The sequence below is a fragment of the Lichenostomus cassidix genome, chromosome Z (genome assembly GCF_008360975.1).
Source record: "Lichenostomus cassidix isolate B80296 chromosome Z, HeHo_3.0, whole genome shotgun sequence".
NCBI lineage: Eukaryota > Metazoa > Chordata > Aves > Passeriformes > Meliphagidae > Lichenostomus > Lichenostomus cassidix.
The window spans coordinates 6,471,812-6,488,679 of NC_139511.1; the positions used below are offsets into that span (position 1 = coordinate 6,471,812).

A 16,868-nucleotide genomic window follows, 5' to 3' on the forward strand; every position below is an offset into this window, starting at 1 on the left:
ACATATGTGACCCATTTTCTGGGATGTTAGCCCAAATTATTTAGAAGCTTCTGTAATTATGCTATCTCAGCACCTTAATTTCTTCAGTGTAACACCCTCAATACTGTCAGTATCCAAATGAGTTACTGTTAAGTGCTGCAAAAATCATATCACGGATGGTTTGAAACAAGAATTTGACAATAAAGCAAAAATAGTTCATCAGCCCTGGGATATCCTTGGGGAGTATGCATTTTGGGAGTGTTTCTGCATTCCTAGATCACTTCAAACACCTACTGCCTTCAGGAAAGATAGAGAAGAAAAGCAGGGTAAGTCTCCAGGAGAATTTGGCATGACTACTTAATGCAGAGTGTGACAAGTGTGAGGCTCTCCAAGAAACTCTCTCAGGTGCACACAGCTGACACACAGGAGATACCCCAGACACTCCCACCTCACAGCCTCCCCTGAAAGGAACGTGCTGTACACACTTAGCACTTTGGGTAAAGTGACCTTCCCTGTCACTCACACTTTTGTCTTGGTAATGTAAATTACAACTGTTTTTATCTCAAATGGTTTTGTAAGTAGAGAAAATTGGAATAGAAGAGTGAATGGCACTGGGAAACCAGAAGGCAGACATTCCAGGAGTTGTGGAAACTTACCAATTGACATAAAAGGCCAGTAGGGAGAGAGGAGAGGTGATTTCCACCTCTGTTTCTTGACAACATACTCCCACTGGGACACAGATAAATACATGAATCTCCTTAGATAAATAATATACTATCATTAGACTAAGCAGAAAGGAAAGTCAATACAGCAGGAAACCAAATGGGGTGCAATGAGCAAAGTAGAATAAAAGAAAACTGAGGCTGGCCCACCCAGATATGTTTTGATCAGATGCCTCCAAATAAAAAATGGTTCTATTGCCAAATTAAAAAAAGAAAAAAAAGTAAAGAAAAAAAAGAAGAAAAAGAAAAAGAAAGTTATCTATTTCTCAATTATTAATTTTTCAGAAAAAAATTCCATTTCCATAAGCCTTTCATTACTATTTGATTACACAGGCAGTTTTTGACCAAGGTACCACAGTCCTAAGTAAGCAATTTTTCAAGGCCCTCAGCTGATGCTGGTGAGATTCTTAGGATGCTGAGTATCTGCTTTTTTTAAAGCTACAGTCACAAATATAGTTAACAGCACAAACATCATGCAGCTTGCAGCTCTGTTCATGGTAGAATTTGATGCTAGCCTTCACGATTTCAATCATTTTCAGCATCAGTCAGGTGGCAGTGACTGTTCAGTCTCTAGAAAATACAGTAGCAGCCAGCAAATAAAGCAAAATGATGACCAAGTCGTCCACAGAGCTCAGGCTCTCATCTCTTTGACTAAAAGCCATGCATCTGTCATAGATATTCCCACTGCCAAACACTGAAATGGGATGCTGTGTCAATAACATGGTCATGAGAAAAAAAGAAAAAAGAGCAGCTCTTCACGCTCTGCATGGAATGAAGAATCTAAGCCTGTGCCAGGGGTACATCCTCCAGTGACAGTAATTTTTGCTACCACAGTGATATAACTAAGTGAAATGAAGATGCCTTTGATATCAATGGACATCAAGCCAGGCTTGGGAAGGCAAATGATCCAAGAGGATGAAATCTCTGAGTAATTCACCTGGGATTGAATGTTCAGCACATTCCTCAGGTGTTACCAGGAAGCTCTGCAATGGTTTCCAGCAAACTGCACAGCCCTCCAACATCATGTCTCTCCCTGAAGAGTCACTCTCTGATTGTAATGTATCCATTTAAACTTGAGACATGTAAAAGTTTGATACCTTTTTTAAACAAGGTTCAGAACTAGACCTATATACAAACATAAGCCCAAGGCGGCAAAGAAATAACCCAAACTATTAATCCACACAGCTGGAAAGAGAAGCATATGCCATGAGATGTGCAAATGTGTGAATGGATTTTGATGATGAAAACATTTTGTATTGGAAGGAGTCCATTCTAATTCTGCCATTTCACTAAATACAGTGACAGATATTCAAAGCAAATGGCTAATTAAGGCATTTCCCAAACTTAGTTCTACAGATTCCTGTATAATCAAGTTCACAACAAAGTTGCTTAAATGAGTCAGAGTTATTAAGCAATTCTTTTAATATTTCTACAGATATTTCAAATATCTGTAGAAATATTGATGGAGCAATCTTTTCTTCCTGATCTAATATGAAGCACACCTTGCTGGAACACACACCTGTGTGCTGGGTTTGACTGGGATAGAATGAATTTTTTTAGAGTGGGTGATATGAGAACTTGTTTTGGATTTGTGCACAGGATTTGTAAGACAGAGGTACAGAACCTGCACAGAGTCAAGACCTTTTGTGTTTCTCTCACCTCCCCCCAGGGACTGAGCTCTATCAGCTTATCCATGGGGTAATTGCAGAGCAGCTCAAACTGTGTGTGGCTTTACCTATCCAACTGTCTTTACCTCAACCCACAAGTTCCCTTTTACCCTGGCAACTCCCTCTCCCATCCCACTGGCGGTGTGGGGCTGAGCTGCCAGCTGGGGTTCAACCAATTGTCACAAAGATCCTTCATCACAGTGATTCTGTTTCCACTACATTTCTATTTCTTGGGGCAGAAAGAGGAAGATTCTAAAAATCCCAAGCCTCTCAAAATTTATTGAAATACATACTTCTTTCCAAGTCTAAGTTCTGATTTCAGTGTTTAGATAAATAGCCTTCATCCAGTGAAAAAATCTGCCTCTTTCACCCATCTTCAATTTTTTCCTGTCTTAGTTGAAGTGTCTAGAATTCAAACCTGATACGGAGGAAGAAATTCACATGTCAGTTCAAATATATTCTTGCTTCATCTTAAAAATCCACTTGCTTGGTGCCATTCAGCTATTATGAGCTCTTGTAAAGTTCTCCCCTTATAATACCTAGAATTTACCATGCTTCACATCACCTTTCATCACCAATCTGCATTTTGATGAGCATTGTGTTTACATTTGTTTTAGTTATGAAGAAACTGAAGCAAGGAAAAATGAAAGTACTCTAGGAAAAACAGCAATAGCTAATTGAGAAAGAGAACTCCTAGCCCTAATACAATTTACTGATCTCTTTGTTGTACCCAGAATTCCTAGAGGACTGAGGAATTATGCTAAAGACTATGGACCAAGTTTACAGAAGTTAAAAAAGCAAGTTAACAACTACAGGGAGAATAAATTCCACTCCCCTTGTGTTCTGTCAGTATGAAGAGGTTTTTTTGCTTAAGAAACCTTTTTACCACCAAATACTGTAGACTTGGGAGGGCATCTCACTCTAAATATCAGTTTGTTCTTTCGTGCTTCCTGGAAAGTTTTAGAGGTTGCTGTCAGGCTTTTTGTTTGAGAGTAGCATTGCCATTTGTAGGCTACTGTGAGTTCTTCTGCTGAGAAGTGCATTAATATTTTCTCAATATTAAAGCAAGTCTGTGCACCATCTTCCTGCCCTGCACAGACATGACCACAAAACAAACACACACCTGGTTGTTTTCTCATTTGATAAAGGACTGTGTATGCCTTTCTATCAAAAAACACGAGACTGAACTTAATTGAAGTATAGACGGATTTTGGAGAAGCGATGTTAGGATGACCTTTGAAATGCTGCCATTTGATGTCAATTAAGAATCTGAATCCATCACACAGGACACACCCTCTCCTCAGCACATAGTTGATGTTGTGTGCCTGAGACTCCCACCAGGTTCTTCCATCAACAGCCTGGCCCTGGCCAATGCATCTCTTCCCCAGGGACACAGGGGTGGTGTTAGGTGTCCACCTCTGCTGCAGGCTGAATCAGCCCCAGCCCCAACGCCTGCTATGTTGTTGAGACTGAGCTGAAAGCTTTCCCTCTGTGCTAGGACATCCTTCTATTGCACAGCTGAGGAGAAAATAAACTGCACTTGTTAAATATGAGTAAGTATGCTTTGCTTGGATCACAGAGGTGAAAGACTGTGTTCTGGGTTTTGGTGTGGCTTTTTGTTCTGGGTTTTCTTGGTTGGTTGGCTGGTTGGGTTTTTGTGGTGTATTGAGGGTTTTGGTTTGGTTTTTTAAAAAAAATTTGGTTTTTTTGGTTTTTTGTTTTTGTGTTTTTGGTTGTTTGGTTTGTTTGTTTTTTCCCTGTTTTTTCCCTCAGGCAGTCTAATTTTCTGAAGTGTAAGTAATTTTTTTGAACTTTAAGGATAAAGCTATTTCCACATATTTTCACTAAGAAAACTTCTAGTAGAACAAGGAAGGGAGTTTTCATGTGAGCTGCTTTTGGGGTTTCTGTCTCTTCCTTCCGACCATTTTTTTTTCATTGACTTCTTTCCCTCCCTTTTTCTTCCCTCCTCTCAGACTAGAGCAATAATGGCATCACAAGTGCAGCCACTTAGAGTTACCTGGGAAGGTATTTGGGCCAGTTGTTAGGTGTGAGTCCATGACAAAGTTAGTGGTGTTTAGTCAGGTTTTCCCTGTCAGTACAAAGAACTAATTTTCACTATTCTATTCTATTCTATTCTATTCTATTCTATTCTATTCTATTCTATTCTATTCTATTCTATTCTTCCAACACAGAGGAGTTGCCAAAAAGAGGGATATTTTTCTGAAGAACCTACTAGATTAAGTGCACTATTTAAATAGATTAAATTTCTCACCATCAAAATCTCTTTCGCTTGGCAATAAATTAATTGTCCCTAATTCAAATTTGTTTTGCCTTTTGTGGTAGTTAGTGATTGTCTTGAGCTATTTCATCTTGTTTTCTCCCCCAGTCCTGTTGAGAGGAAGAGTCAGAGAGCAGCTGGATGGGCACCAGGCAGAGAGATTAACAAGGAGCCCTGCATTTATTTTTAGATATAGGAATATTGACCAATTGAACACCACTGAGTTAAGTGTAGTCATACATCTTGTCATCTTCATGTGAAAACAGTGTTTCCTACCAGAGAGAATCATATGTATCATGCTGTGCTTTGGGGTTTGTTTTGCTTCATGGCTTCAAAGCTCAATGTCTTTCTAAAACTGATGTATTGATGCGAAAAATCCTCTTTCAGGAGAAATACTGACTGTATGGATATCTACATGAATCCTGTATGTACATTTTATTCTTTGTGCTCTGACTGCCAGGCGAGCCCAGAGCTGTGCCCAGATGTGCTGCTTGTGCCGAGAGATGTCTCACAGCTCGAGGAGTCTGCAGGGCTGCTGAGGGCACAGCTGATGGGTGATATTAGCAAGCACCAGGGCCTGAACTCTTCAGGCGCTCTTCTCTGCGTCCTGCCCTCCAATTTCTGAGTTTGGAAAGCACAATTTTGGCACAGTCAGCTGTGGTTCCTATGGGAGTTTTCTGCCTATGGCCTCTTTTTTGAAACACTTTCTCCAACATCAAAACTATATCTTGTACTTTGAAGGCAGCTTTTATTCTGAAACCACCAGTTGTTGTTCTGAAAACAATTTTCTCCTGTCGTGGAATCCACCATCATCCAACAGTGAAACCTACAGGTTATGCAGCCTGGCTTTTAAAGCCTGGATGAGAATAAACACCAGAGTGCCCTGAATGCATTTATAGCTGACACTTCCCTTCACTGCTTGAGTGTCCATAGAATAAAATCTGGGCTTATGTTACTTATGTCAGCTGGGTCTCTTAACAAGCAGTGAAACTGCTTGTTACAGATGATTTTAGTATGGTGCATTAAAAAAAGCTATGGAAAACCTAAACAAAATAGTCATTCTTTTAAAAATCTTCTGAGTCTTGTTCTAGTCACCTATAGAGATGTATTTTCAGGTTGTCTTTTATCCAGTGTTTAGGCCTTGGAGTGAATATTTTTAATTTAATATTATTAGTAATTTGATATATCCCCTTGTTCTGAGCAAGAGGCACTTATGTAAGCCAGCACTTGAGCACAAAATCAAACAGCATCTCAGTATGGTTGCACATTTACACAAGTAGTTTCTGATTCCAAGGTCTTAATGCATCCACAGGAGAGGTAAAATAATGCCCAAAGAGTATAAATAAATATAAATACTTTCTTCCTTGCTAGATATGCAAATGGTAAAATTCAGCTGTGAGTTCTGTTCTGCCTGTCTATCCACAGTTCTTCTGATTTACAAATAATATCCCTCCCCATCCAGACCATCTTGCAGGTAGGTGCAGACAGTGTTATGTTTTGTGTTAGCAGAAAGGAGCTACTCTTCATTTATGCAAAAATTATATTCTTGCTTTTCAAGTGACCTGAAGGGGTCTGTCTGCAACTGCTGGCAGAAAACAAGTAAATATGCTCAGGACAGATATTTCTTGAACTCCTCTTCAAGGCCTGGTAATTTGTCATATATCAATAGATGGAAAAGATAGATAGAGACAGATTTTAGTTTCCAAAAGGGGCCAAAAGGTGAGAAATGTCCTACAAAACTTGCAGTCAGTTCAAGCTTTTGCCAGAAGTGATAAATGGTCTGTTCAATAACACCTATCTGTGATTTCTTTTTTTAAGGGAGGGATCTATTTCTTCTTGGGTGATACAAAAAGCTGAAGTAACACAAATTTTTATTGTGCATTGTCATGGCAAATTCACTGTGTACATGACTGTAGAAGGATAATGAATTCATAATTGTTGCTCTTTTTCACACGACTGTTCTCCAGTCACCTTAGCTGCTCCTGCAGGTAGACTCAGCACTACTGAGTATTTATAGTAACAATATTTACAATCTTGTGGCAGCTTCTGGAGAAATTTGTGCTGGGCAAAGCTGGAAGAGAACTAGAGGAACAGAAGCAATAAACAAATACACATTCTGACCCATTGTTTAACCATTTCCTCCCCAGAAATCATCACTCTTGAATGCCTTTTGGTGAGAAAATAATGCCTTTTGACAGTATTGTCCGGGGCTTAATAGCACTGAAGGGTGTTGATTGGGTAGTGTGTCTTTAACAAACAGATGCCAAAGTATTAAATGACAAAAAAGAGTTTCTTCTGAACAAACTCTTGCCAGTGGGGCACCCAAAGTACAGAAGAGAATTGGATGCCCAAAGAACAGGAGAGAGCCCAATTTAACTTGTTTTAAAAATAACATTATTTTCTAATTTTTTCACTAGTGTGTAGAAAAAAAGTTAAAATCTAGATAAAATTGTGTAGGTAATTTAGAGTCTTAACTAGTTGAGAAAATAAGCCATTTTAATCACAATAAACCATATTAATCACAAAAAGAATTCAGGAAGCCTGGATATGAAACATGAAACAGAAAATAAAGATGTGCTTTATTGCCAGTAGAAAATTACAGGCCTTGAAGGATTTGGCATCTGAAAATCTGCATGCACTCAGGTATTGATGCATGTGACACACAGACATGGGCTAGTGGCTTTTCTGTCCTCAGAGATCAGCATAAGATACATCTGTTTGTGTGGATATAAGCCTGCCACTAGAAAAATCCAGAAATCTAGACGACAGGAGAAAGATGGATGGTGAAAACACGAAGGGATGAAAAGCTTATGACATCTGACAGAAGAGTGGTACCTTATTCCAGAGGCAAATAAATCAGCCATTGAAGTCATAATCAGCCTTTCAAGTCCACAGGTGGCAGTAAATTTTGAAGAGATACAAGGAACTCTGACAGTGTCACAGAGACCAGTCAAGGCTTTAGAGGCTTGAGTCAAAAAATACACAAGTCTTTAAAAGCCATGCAGCTGTAGAATTGAGGGACATGGTTTAATGTCAGGCTTGGCAGTGCTGTGTTAGCAGTTGGACTCGATGACCTTAAGGGTCTTTTCCAATTAAATGATTCTGTGATTCTATGGTTCTATAAAGACAAGGTATTTCCAGGTTTGACTTGAGAGGAGAGATTCCACGTGGTGATTCTACCACAACCCTGTGTGGGATGGATGCTCCATTCCTGCCCTTACACAATGCCCCTGCCAGAGGAGAGCAGGATTACAGGTGCAGATGAGGAAGGGGAAATGTCTGAGGCCCAGTCCTTTCTGCTGTGTCTGGGTCAAAGCACCCCCTGGAACTGCCCATGAGCCACAGTTATCCAAAGTAAGGTGCTGCTGCTAATGGGCAACCCTAAACCAGGCATTTATTAGTTTTGAGGGTCTCACATTCAGCTTCTACAGCCTCACTGCATGCAAAATACCTGCACATTGATAACTGAATTATGTACTAATGCACTTAATAATCCACTGACATCAGCCACACAGACACGTCCGTACAGAGTACCTCTCTGTATGGACTGGAAGACCTGAGAGTTGGAAACTCTCTACCAAATATCACCCTATGTGGCTCCCTACCCTAACAGGGGAAGGCAGAAGGGCAGATTTCACTTTTGCATTTTCTCTGCTTTCTTGAGAGCACTGTTCATGTCTGTTACAGTGTTCCCGAGCTTTTGTAATTATGCAATTAGTCTGAAAATTGAAAACAGAAAAGTACTGTTCTCCCCTAACTGTGCACTAATACCTGTTATTAGCAAAGAACATAATCTTCTGAGTCCCTCAGATAGAGATTTAAAAAACCTTGCAGTTTGCTAAAGAGCTTATCAGAGGTAATTAAAGCCTGGCTGAGCATACTTGCTTTTAAGAGACCCAGAAGGGCTTGCTCCATTTTTATGAAACAGAGGTGCTGCCTCAGCACAAATCCCCTCCTGATCAATGGCTTCTGAGAGAAATCTATTAAACAGCCCTTCTCGGAATAGTGGAGACAGCATCTCTTGAAATGTCGGACTACTGCAATTTCCTATTAATTTTATAAAGGATATTTTGTGAATAAGTAGGGAAGAGATGAAACACAGGATGTATAGCTGCTCCTAATTAAAAGGAAAATTGACCAAGGGGAACTGTCAGGCAGGAACTGATCAGCATCCTTGGCTTTTTAAAGATGGTTTTGCAGCATTTCAGTTGCAGAGAAAATTTTGCAGTGTGGGAAAAAGAGGTTATTAATGATTCTCATAACGCATTCATGTTTGCAGTAGGTGTTCTCCTTTTTAACGTCTGTGGGTGTCACCCTTCTCAGAAAACCAAGCAGACTGCAGCTTGCCTCTGAGATTTCGATGCCTGCTGCTCTCTATCATGCTTTCTCAATGTCTTGTCTAACTCGTTAAGATTAAGCTGCCAATACCACCTGGAAAACTTGGCAGCTTCAGCCCTGGGTTTATTCATACTGGAATCTCCTTGTGCAATGGGGCTCTGCATACATCATGATCAAGTCTCATCCCTTTTGGGGAAGCCACACTCATGTAACTCCTGCAGTATTTCTCATAGTGTCAAAATTCAGCCCCAGACAGAGAGTTAGTGCCAGAAATCATTGCAGCACTGGAGTTGTCTCTGTCTGCTTTACCACACTGATGCTTTGAAAGTATTTATAGCACTGAGTAAAAGGAAGAGAGACGACATTTTCCCCCACTGTTAGCCTGAAGTGTGTCATCTGGGTGGAACAGAGGCAATCTTGGATAGGGATGGTTAGTGGTGAACACCACAACAGTCACTTCCAAAATTTCCAGGTGTTTCGTTTGTGTGCCAGTAGGATTTTTTTTAGTGTGACTGCACTAAGGTAACAAAGTCGCAAGCCATCTGTATTTAATTAATTTAGCAATAAATAAACATAGAGGACTCGGAAGATCTAAGTGGTATAATTGCTCGGCTCCTGTGAAGGGTGAGTAATTAATTTTGCTATAATTATTATTAAACCACAGTGAGCAGAGAGATCGCTTTTTCTCCTTTGAATTGTCTACTTCTCTCTAAGTCTGTATTTCAATGGTCTTCTATTGTTTAATGTATCTGTCATCATCTGGTGTCAAGATACCATCAGGCAGATGCAAGCATTCTCATTTTATTATTGTATTGTTTTCCTTTTGTTAGCCTCGGGAAAGATGTTTTAATTGCTAAGGATAAGGACAAGTCCACATATCTAGAAGCTGAAGGGTAATGAAAACAATGTCAATATTTGCATGACTGAGAAGACAATCTGTCTGTTCATATAGTTCTATAACTCTGTATCATTTATGATGGGAAAAAGCTGACAACAGTAAGCAAAGAAGGTGCCAGGGGAGAGGGGGAGGGTTGTGAAGGGCTGCACAACCTCTGTGTTGAGGGGATTCAGAAGAATTAACAGCAGGGAAGGTGTAAACCAAGTGCCAAACATTAATCTTATTGCTGCCAGCTCCACTTCCAATTTCTGAGGACAGGAAAGGTCTGGGTCACACTGCTGAATGCCATGGACACTCTGATGATGTCTGATCCCTCCAACATCTCCTTTGGAAGGCAAAGGCCAGACTTAAAACTGGGACGAAAAGAGATTTTAGCAAGGGATGAATAAATCATCATACACTATGCGGGCCACAGTACCTCAGTCAACTCCAGCTCCTGTTCGGGTGGCTCTGACATGGCTGGGGCTTGCTAGGTGCTTGGAGGGCACGACACCAAACAGAGACTGGAAAAGTGATGGAAAGCCATGCCCTGTACTGGCAGGGAGTTCCTTGGCAGAAGACTGAGATCAAGACATGGCTCTGAAACGGTGGCTTGAATTGAACACGAAATCACAGAGAATTTCAGTTGTTGGAAGGCACCTCTGGAGGTCATGACGCCCAAAGTCCTGTGCAGAGACTCTCTGGCTAAAGCAGCTTACCAGGACCACATCCAGTCAGGCCTTGAATACCTCCAAGGATGGAGGCTCCCCAGAATTCTTTGGCACTGTTCTAGTGTTTAACCCCTTTCCTAATAAAACAGGTTTCCCTCTCTGTTTAAATGGATTTTCTTGCAGTTTGTTTTGTGTTTGTTGGCTCTTACCCTTCACTGCAGAGTCTGGCAGAAACTTCTTTACTCCCTCCTGTCAGGTATTTATACACATGGATAAGATCCCCTTTCAGTCCTCTTTTCGCCACACTCATGTGGAATCAACCAAGGAGAGACCAGACACCACCAGCAATGCTCAGAAATTCCTCTGAGCAGAAAGTTGCACTTATAAAAGCATATGAAACTGTATCTACATGCTTAGATTCCCTTATTCTTTAAGTTCTTTATGTGAATAATGTGTATTATCTACATCCCAGAAAAGTACTGTGCCTAATTTCAGTGACATAAAAAGGATTAAAATAAATACTTTCATATTTCCCACTCACCTCATCTGCCTTTCTTCATTCTGAGATGACAAAGTAAGAGACAAAGCACACACTGAGAACAGGTCATCAGGTCTGACAGAATTCAGTTTTGTTTAAAGATATGACTGTCAAAATGCAGTGCAACATAATTAAACGGTGTAGGTTCATCCTCAGTATTTCCTTAGAAAACGTGCAAATTTGACTTATTATCGTCATTTGGCTTCTGAATACCAAATAACAAAGGAAATGTATTTCGACAAATACAGAAAAAATAGTTAATATGGAAATCAGCTTGTCCCAAGTGGGAAAATGTCTCATTTGCATTCAGATTCTGTTTCTGCTGCCTCCTCCTTTGTTTCCAAAGTGACAAATGGTCGTTCCCTCCTCCCCAGCCCTTTCAGAATCTCATTAAAAGGTGCAGAAATGAGGCTTGAACGGCCCCATGACCTTCTTTCCTTTGGGGGTCACATGCAGAACACAATTCAATCTGGCCCACTGGCATATTTTATCACGGGGATTTTTTTCATCAGGAGGGGGTAGAACAGTACAGAGTGACCCAAAACCCTGATGGCACAATGCACATAGCGATGCACATGCCATTACTCACAGCAATGTATTCCGATGGCACAGATTGCCGTATAATGCTATTTTCCCTCAATGAAAGGGAGTTTGAACAATAAATGGCTCTATCACAGGCATGAGTTGCACATATTGCATTTTGAGAAATGAGGTTTCTCACTGATTTAACATTCTTATTTGCTGCACAGTCTTTTTAATAGCAGGAGACTTGTTTGTTTATTTCCAGCTTACTTTGCTCCTGTTTTAATGTGAAAAACACAGGGAAGAGCAGCATGGTATTTAAGGGATTAGTAACTCTGAGAAATACTTTTAGCTTATAGCAGTCACTGAATTTACAGCTGTGATGCAGGGAATTTCATGGCTAGCAAGAAACGGACAAGAGCCAGCATTACTATTAAACATAAGGATCCCTTCAATATCTGTCACTGGAGCAGAAATCTAAACAAAAATGGAGCTGTTCCAAAATTATTTTCACAAGCCTGACAAATCTTCATCCCACTTTTCATTTGGGAAACATCTTGGAATTTTCAGTGGCAGACATGCATCAATATTAAGGCTTGAAATAGCATTTTGTGCATTTATGCCTTAAATATTTCAGCAATTCCATTATGGGCTCCTTCCGAGAAATAAACCGACAGCTGGTCCCTTTTACGTAAATGAAAAGCTAACGTGACAAAATGTCATAGCCAGTTATTGCTGCTCAGAGTGAAAAAAGAACTCCACCAGATAATGTGATATTGACTTGACTCAATATCATTTTAGGACCTTCCTTCTAGAACCTTGTGCCTTTTCTTCTCCTACATGAAAATCTGTGTCCTTTGCTTGTGTGGCTGGTGAACAGGAACAATGAACATTAATAACTTGTATCTGCAGTACTATGACAGTGTACACCAGCTATGAAAATTACTTTAATGTTTCTGGAGCAAGCTACTTAAAATAATAAAAGTATTCTCCAAGTCTTAGAATAATTTTTGTCCATTTAGAGACCTGCAATAAAGGTCTCTAAAAAAGCCATTACTAAAGCTATGTCAGCAATTTGCTGATATACATGGCTCAAGTTTAACTTGCCATGAAATATCCATTTGTCTGTCTCAGTCACCCCTGAGACTTCACTGCACTTGCCCAAATGTGACTGTGTCTCATTCAGATTCCTTCTGGAAATGAGGCTCTTGGATGGGGAAAAATGGGCATTTCATCATTTCCAGCTAAGAAGCTGTTTGCGCACCCCACATACAACACATTTTGTGCCGCAGCCATTTATTTTTCACACCTGCTACGTCCTGAAGCCAGAGATGACTCTGTGTTTGGCACAGGACATCATCAGAGCTCTTCCAGAATGAGAGACAGCCACTGGGAGAGAATGAGATAAAAGTGTCTTAAGAGTATATGTGTCTTGTGTGTGTGTGTGTGTGTGTGTGTGTGTGTGTGTGTGTGTGTGCATGCACAGGAGCGTGGGTATTGGGAGGTTTGCCATGTCTGATGACACACAGCTGTGGGGTCCAGGTTATTTCAGGCCACCTACAAGCCCATCAGCTTCCAGTAGTTATCCTGGACTGCAAAAATCAGTCTGTGGATACCAGTGAGGGGCACCCCCAAAGCCACTCCAGTACCAGCTCTTTATAGGTTGTCGCGAACGAATATTTTGAAGGTCACTTAAAGAATCACCAGAAAACGTATTTGCTAAAACAGGTTTAATAGTGAAATGAAATCATGACAAGGTGTGTTGGCAAGGTGCAGGCTACTACTTAGTAGATTGTTAAAGCACAGAGAAAAAGCAAACAAAAATCAAAAATTTATCCAAAACTACCCATGTGATGGCTAGCAAGGAGCAGGTGACGGTGGGTAAGAGGGGGAGTGGGAGGATGGGGGAGTGGGTGTGGAAGGGAATGGGAATGGAAAAGGATAGTGTGATAAATACATATTATAGTATTGGCTTTTCACAAGCTATGGATGCTATGTGTATAACGTTAATTTTTATAGAAATAGCTTTGTTATGAAGATATAATAATAACTAAATGCCTGTATTTTTCTTTGCAACTAACTTAGATATAGTGGTGAAATAGCTGATATAGTTGTTTTAGAATACTTATAGTTAACTTACAATAATTAAACCACCTGCTTAGCTGGATAACATTCAAAGAGCAGGTGTGACAAGGATCCCTGCCACTGACATTTCTATCAGCTACTGTCACCTGCTGAAACCACGAAACAGAGGGGAGGTACAGGACTAAAAGGCTCCTGCAACATGCAAACTAGTTTGAAGAAATGTTTGAATATGCATAATTTTCTATGAACATGCACTTGGATGATGCAATAGTTAAACTCCGTAGAGCCTGAGCCCTGTAATCGAGTGCTTTTGGCTAAGGGCCAAGCACCCAGCGCTGTTGCTTTTGCTTTCTGTGTCCCCTATTGTCCTTTACCAAACTTTTTAAATTCAAACAGGAAAGTGGACTTCATTTTTCACCATAGGAACAGGTAAGGATGAAGAGAAATGTGCAAGATCCTTGTGTTGGGTCACAAGGTGCAGAGTATATCCCCATGTTAAACTGGGCCCAGAATGGGCCAGCAGTTTATGCCACACACCTAGCAGTACTTAACCTCAATATTTCCTAAACCTAACAGCACTTGAACCTAATAGCAGTTAAACTTAAAACACTTAAAGAGTTTGATTTACACAGAACTTAATATTATCAGAATTTAACATCACTTAAACTTAAAAGAATTTAACCGAATTTAACCTTAACAGAACTTAAACTTAACAGAATTTAAAATTAATGGAACTTAAACTTAACAGAACTTAAACTTAACAGAACTTAAACCTTACAGAACTTAAACTTAACAGAACTTAACCTTAACAGAACTTAACCTTAACAGAATTTAAAACAAATGGAACTTAAATTAAATATCACTTAACCTTAACAGAACTTAAACCTTACAGAACTTAAACTTAACAGAACTTAACCTTAACAGAACTTAACCTTAACAGAACTTAAACCTAAGAGAATTTAAAATTAATGGAACGTAAATTAAACATCACTTAACCTTAACAGAACTTAACTGTAACAGAACTTAAACTTAACAGAATTTAAAATTAACAAAACTTAAACTTTACATCACTTAACCTTAAAAGAACTTAAATTTAACAGAATTTAAAATTAATGGAACTTAAATTTACCTTAACTTAAAGTTAACGTCACTTAAACTTAACAGAATTTAAAATTAATGGAACTTAAACTTAACATCACTTAAACTTAACAGAACTTAACCTTAACAGAACTTAACCTTAACAGAACTTAACCTAACAGAATTTAAAATTAATGGCACTTAAACATAACAGAACATAACCTTGACAGAAATTAAACTTAACAGAACAGAACCTTAACACCATTTAAACTTAACAACATTTCAATTTAACATCATTTGTGATGCTTTGGATTTTAGCTTCTCTGTTTTTTGTGTACCTGTGATTTTTGTGTATAGCTTTGGACACCATACAGGGTGCTAAAGCTCCTGTTCTCAGCTTTTTTACGCAAAACAATTTCTCTAAACTCGAACCTCAAGGACAGCTTACTGACTCAGGCCACAGGATATGTAAACAGCATTCACCTGTGGGGAGCAAACTTGCTGTAATTGACATCATTGCCTGAAGCTTCGGAATTGGAGGATTAAAGATCAATATCCAAATGAACAGAATTTGTAAAATATTGAAAACCCGGGAGCCATCATCTATTTCGGGTGTATCCTCTCACCCGGGCTTTGTCTGCCCTAAATGCACCTTGAAGGCCCTTCAATAAATTTAACTAACTTCTGCTTTAAGTAAGCCCATCAAGGAATCACTTGAACTTAACGTCACGTAACAGAAATTAAACTTAACAGAACTTAACAGCACCTAACCTTAATAACACTTAACACTTAACAGAACTTAATAGATAATCTAACTTAAACTGTTTAGCAATTGATTCCTCTAGAGTTTACTATAACACGGTAGTAACTTACTTACAGGCCTAACTTACAAATCTAAAATACTTAAGAAGATGGAACATTTCCTGTATATTTGCTGCAGCATTTTCACACTTGCATGCACACAGACATTAAGTGTCAGTTCCAGGTATACCTGTGAAAAAATCCCCTTGAATTCAGTGAAGTAGTCCCTTTGGATTCCTCTGCATCTTTTCAGTGGGCTCAGGGTTGAGCCTTGAGGAGTGGGGATATGAGCTCAGAATTCATCATTGTTGTTTGGACATTGTACAAATCTGGCAAGCTTGAGAGTTCTCTGGCTCTGAGAGGCCCCACTAGGAGGGAGGTTGCTGGTTGCAGCCCCATGCAGTCCAGGAGAGCTCAAAGGGTCTCACTTTGGGCTGCTGTTTATAGTGTCACAAGAAAGCAGACTTCAGTCGTAGCAATTTTCCATCCTGGACTCAATTCAGGTTAGTTACTTTCTTCAAAAGTTCAGTAATAAAAATGTTGTACCACAACTGGGCTGTTATTCAAGCAAGAAAACTGTTTCCAAGGCTGTTTGTTAAAAAAGTGGAGCTCATTAGACTGCAGGAGTTCCTGGGAACTGATAGATTGGAGGTCTGGTCACCTCTTGCCTCTATGTCTATAAACAAAGGCTTATCATGCTCCAATATTACATGGATGGAAATTTTTGATCAGGTGACCTAAATAATTTTCTTTTAATTGCTTTGAACAATATCATTTGTGAGGATGTCTGTGCCACAGCATTACCTGTCTGGTTCCCATACTCTCTCTAACATATAGAACTATATTCAACAATAAGAATAATACGAAATAAATCAGGACAATCATAATGAAGTGCAACATTATGTCTAGAATTCCTGTTGCAGTTGATGACCCCCCAAACCAAATGTCCAGTTAGCAAAGTTCTCCATTTTTCATCACTCTTTCCAAGATCATTTCCATGCTATGAACCATTTCTTTACCTTGTATAATTTCTGTGCCATGATGAACAGTGGTTAGGGTTCTGTGTCCATTGCTTCGGATGCATTCCAGCAGTCGACACAGATCATCTTGCTGCAGTAAATTTTTCACTAGTGCATGGTTCATCCCAAAGGGGTTGGGCACTCAATAGCAATTCCTGTCTTGTGACAAGAGCTGAATAATTAAAGTCACATCCCCTAACACTGGGTGATTGCTTATTTCTATAAACTTAAAGAGCATTTGTCAGATGACAGTCCAGCCTAGGGTGGAGTTGGGTGGAAGGACACCACCACACA

General features: G+C 39.6%; 2 long non-coding RNA genes across 4 annotated transcripts in view; one reads left to right on the forward strand and one right to left on the reverse strand.

The window, feature by feature from the left end:
- Positions 1-16,868, forward strand: part of LOC146424317 (uncharacterized) — a 426,563-nt gene that overhangs the window by 99,834 nt on the left and 309,861 nt on the right. The gene's annotated exons all lie outside the window — the stretch shown is intronic.
- LOC146424324 (uncharacterized) lies at positions 13,306-16,868 on the reverse strand. Of its 3 annotated transcripts, none has more exons than XR_014846664.1 (3): positions 15,516-16,868; positions 14,898-14,929; positions 13,306-14,833 (listed from the first exon to the last, which is right to left on the reverse strand). It is a non-coding gene; the product is annotated as an uncharacterized LOC146424324 (long non-coding RNA). The 3 variants fall into 3 exon arrangements; XR_014846665.1 differs by having other exon boundaries at positions 13,306-14,369; positions 14,498-14,929; XR_014846663.1 differs by having other exon boundaries at positions 13,306-14,929.